Here is a 4,922-nt window from a genome sequence, read left to right on the forward strand (position 1 = left end):
GCTATCCTGGAAAAATCCTCCACGAACTTCCTGTAGTACCCCGCTAGACCAAGGAAGCTTCTGATCTCTCTGACGTTCTTGGGTCTACTCCAGTTGTTGACCGCTTCCACTTTGGCTGGATCCACTTGAATACCTTCTTTAGAGATAATGTGACCTAAAAACGCCACCTGATTTAACCAGAACTCGCACTTTGAGAATTTAGCATAAAGCTGCTTCTGCCGAAGAGTCTGCAGTACTATCCTCAAGTGCGTGTCATGCTCCTCTGGGGTCCTTGAATAGACCAGAATGTCATCGATGAATACAATGACAAATTTGTCAAGATATTCTCTGAACACTCTGTTCATTAAGTCCATGAAGACCGCAGGTGCATTGGTCACTCCAAATGGCATAACTACAAACTCGTAGTGTCCATATCTGGTTCTAAATGTCGTTCTGGGTATATCTCTTTCTTTCACTTTCAGCTGATGGTACCCAGAGCGCAAGTCTATCTTTGAGAACACCGTCGCTCCTCTTAACTGATCAAATAAGTCATCGATCCTGGGAAGGGGGTATTTGTTCTTGATTGTCACTTGATTCAAAGCTCTGTAGTCTATGCACATCCGCATTGTCCCATCTTTCTTCTTGACAAACAACACAGGAGCTCCCCATGGTAAGTGACTAGGGCGAATGAAGCCTTTGTCCAGTAACTCCTGTAGTTGCTCTTGTAACTCCTTCAGCTCTGCTGGAGACATGTGATACGGAGCTTTCGAAATTGGACCGGTTCCAGGAACCAATTCAATCTCAAATTCCACCTCTCTGTTGGGAGGTAGTCCAGGTATCTCTTCTGGAAATACTTCTGGATACTCGCATACTACCCGGACCTCCTCCTGCTTGAGTCCCTTCTGCTCTTCTGCCTTTACTATGTATGCAAGAAAACCTGCACACCCTTTAGCTAACATCTGGTGTGCTGCTAGGGATGAGAGGAGCTTCTGGGTCTTCCTCCTTGGCACTCCGGTGAACTCAAAAGTTGGCTCACCTTCTGGACTAAAAATTACTTTCTTTCTGCGGCAGTCCACTCAGGAAATCCATACAAAAAATGATATCGAAATCCTGCATGGCGAGAACTATCAGATTTACATATAGCTCTTGGTCTGCAATTCTGACCAGTATGGCTCAGAGCCACTGTTTGGATTCCATGACTTCCCCAGAAGGTAGGGGCGTCAGGAACTTGGAGTTCGTACTCTCTGTAGGCACCTGTAAACTACTGGAAAAAGGTATCGATACAAAGAATGGGTCGCCCAAGTGTCAAATAGTACAGTAGCTATGTGCTGGAAAATAACTACTTGACCTGTTACGACCATGGAGGCACTAGCAGCTTCTTCTTTGGTGAGGGAGAATACTCTGGCACCATCAAAGGCTGGAACTGGTGGGGCTTCTAACCTTCCTTGACTGATGTAGGGTCCCTCCAATGCCGCTCCCATGTGGTGCAACTGTGCAGGCTGGCCTCCATATTGCAATGGCTGTGGTTGAGGTGCTTTGAATTTGTTAGGACACTCTTTAGCCATGTGTCCCTCCTGACCACAGGAGTAACATCCAGTTTTACCCAAAAGGCAGGCTCCTGGGTGTGTTCTCCCACATTTGGGACAGGGAGGGAACTTGGTCTGCTTGTTTGCTGGTCCTCCCTTCTGGCCACCTCCTGTGTTCCACTGCTTCCTTTTACCTTTGCCCTTCCAGTTCTGCTTGCTTGACTGTGACTTCTGGCTTCCTGCTGTCTTGTCCTCTGTTTTCACTGACTGATGTTGTGTTCGCTGTGCTTTGATGTTGTTCATGTAATGTTCAGCGATTAACGCTCTACTGATCAATTCTTCGCCAGTCTGGGGCCGATGAGCTCCACTGCTCACATTCAGTGCTATCTGTGGTCTCAGCATTCTGAGCATCAGCCTGACTCGCTCCTTCTCTGTACTCACTAGCTCTGGACAGAGACGAGCTAGCCTGTTGAACTTCTTGGCTGCTTCTTCCACTGACAAGTCACCTTGTTTGAACTCTATAAACTCCTCGTAATGCTTGTTGGTAATCTGCAGGTGGAAGAACTCTTCATAGAACTCTGACTGGAAATCTGCCCAGGTCATCTGATCAGCTGCTCTCTTGGTCTTTATCCTCTCCCACCACATACGAGCATCTCCAGACAGACAGAAAGAGGCGCACTTGACCTTCTCGACTTCTGGCCAGTCAAGAAGCTCCATAGTGCTCTCTAGTGTTTTAAACCAAGCCTGGGCATCCCAGGGCTCAGTCGTGCCTGAGAAGCTCTCTGGTTTCAGCTTTAGCCACTGTATAAGGTAAGCTTCTGGTCTCTGAGGTGCTGTGATGGCTCCCTGCGTAGCTGGTGGAGTCTCAGTTACCACTGGGGTCTCTGCAGTGACAGTTGGAGGAGGGGGAGGAACTGCTTGCTGGTTTGCCATCAGATTGGCAATCACTTGCTGCTGCTCTGCTACCTGCCTCTGGAGCTGAGCAACCACTTCAGAAAGGTTGGACTCAGTTGTTCTAGGCACTTCGTTCTCTTGAGCTGGTTCCTCAGTGTGAGTAGCACGGGGACGCCCTCTTCTTGCCATCTATTTATTCAAGGTAAAGGCTTGATATCTTACTTTAACCCTTCTAATCATACTCAATTATGAATAAAGAAAAGGGAAACTAAATCTTTGATCTTACTTAAGTACTAAAAAAAGCAAGTACTCTATACTGCAGTTAATAATAAGGAAAGCAGAATAAAGAAAGGATTTAAATACTTTCTTACTTGGAGACGGCAAGGATGATGCTGATGTGTGTGTGATGCTGGAGAATGGAACTTGGCTCTGATACCAACTGTAACAACCCACCCTTCTTACTACTACTCCATAAGGGCGAATGTTACCTAACTACAACTCTCTATCTAGTGTCACTGACGCTATTAATAGAGTCAGTTAGATTTATCACGGTGCAGAGGGATTTCTACCAAAAAATTCCGGCAGAGTCTCCCCTGTACCGGTGACCAAATCTATAATACACAAGATATATACACAGCCACATGCGGCTGGATCACATTTATTCACAACCACGCAGTAATAAATTCATATTTTAACCAAAAGACTAGTCTAATAATAAGAACTAAACACAATCTCCCAGAATGGAACATAATAAGCTACAATGCAATCAAACTCAATCATAAACTCATAAACTTCATAACGGAAGTTAAAGAAAGGAACTAGAGTATAAATTCCAATTAACTAAGTCCTGCAGGCTTGCTATCAGCCTCTGGATCTCTCCATAGTCCAGTCACCACACACATCCATCATCACCACCACCCCGTCGCCTCTCTTTATATCTTAGCTTTTCCTTTATCTGCAGTAGGAGGAAAAAAAAAAAAGAAAAGATCTATAAGCGAAAACGCTTCGTAAGTACTAATCTATCTCACAAAACTCGAAGTGCATAAAAAAATAATGCAACAATACTAAAACTGAAATGCTATAAGAAAAGATACATGTACTCATCTCATAGCAAAGTACTCATGGTATACAGGAATAAACTGAATACTGGAAGTAATACTAAACATGCTCACTAAACTGATAAAAACATAATGAAACTAATGTTGTATGCTTAGAATTAAAGAAACTAAACTTCTGTTGATTCTAAACATAAGTGATACTTGTTTCATTTACTTATAACTTCCTCTTTGAAATTAATCTTTTAATTTCACTTTTACTTTCTTCTTCTTTTTCTTTCTTTCTTTCTTTACTTTTCTTTCTTTGGGTTTTCTTTTCTTGGGCCCAGGCTTAGTACCAACTCATGCGCGTTCCCTAATAGGTTGGGGTTGCGAGCCACCAATCCTAAAAGAGCAGACCTCGGTCTACCAGGGCCAAGACCTCGGAAATGGTCACCTGGATTTGTTTAACGACAAGCTCTTGGATGTCGGGTACTAGCCTCTTGCTTTACTTACTTATTATCTTTCTTATTCTGGAAATTAAAAGGAAATGCCTTGACATTTAATTAAGCTCTTAATGTGCTTATAATCCAAAATTACTTTTCAAAATGGTTCAGAATTTCTAAAACATGATAGTAGCATGGAAAAGTCTAATTCTGCATGCTTAAATTAAGTGGCACATAAATCTCAAGCTACATACTTTAAGATAGCATGCATATAAATTCTTCATGCACAAAAATACGCTAAATCTGTACACATGCTTATCATCACTAAAACTTACTGAAGCTTAAAATCTGTATAAACTTGTTGTAAAGAAAACTCATACTTTCACAAGGCAACAGAAATCAAAACTTGTTGCAACTATCTGTAGTGCCACGGCAGTAACTAAAGCTCTAAACAAAACAATCTAATAAAATTGTTCTTATTCCTCATATAGCAATGAAATTGAATCTAAAATCACATGCTCAGTTCTGTACATGTTTGTATATAAATTCTTCACGCTAAATCATTAAATTTGCTACCAGAAACTAAAGAGGTAATAACAACATATTTTCATGCTCTCCATCTGCTATGGAAGAAAACCAAAAATTCCAACAAACTCTAAAGGAGAAACTTTGGAATTAAACATTCCTTAAACATTCTTTACAGTAGTAATGAACTAAAAAGGAACCTATATTTCTAGCAACCATATCCGGTTACAGTAGGTTCCTAAGCAAGGAACTAAAATCCCTAACCTATACCATCTTTCCTTTCTTTGTTCCCATTTGAGGCTCACGTCAACAACCTCAAAACCAAATCCGAACTGCAATGGAAGCAAAGAAAACCAATCGAAGCACGGAACTACTCGGCACGGCAAAAATCGAAGCAAGGAAAACAAATCGAAGCTCGGAGCAACTCCTACCGCAGGTGAGTAGTACTTACACTTGCTTTTAGGACTTACAACCAGAAGGAGAAATTTAGGGGTTCGGATGGAGCTTGAAGATCTCGG

The sequence above is a fragment of the Zingiber officinale genome, chromosome 10A (assembly GCF_018446385.1).
Source record: "Zingiber officinale cultivar Zhangliang chromosome 10A, Zo_v1.1, whole genome shotgun sequence".
NCBI lineage: Eukaryota > Viridiplantae > Streptophyta > Magnoliopsida > Zingiberales > Zingiberaceae > Zingiber > Zingiber officinale.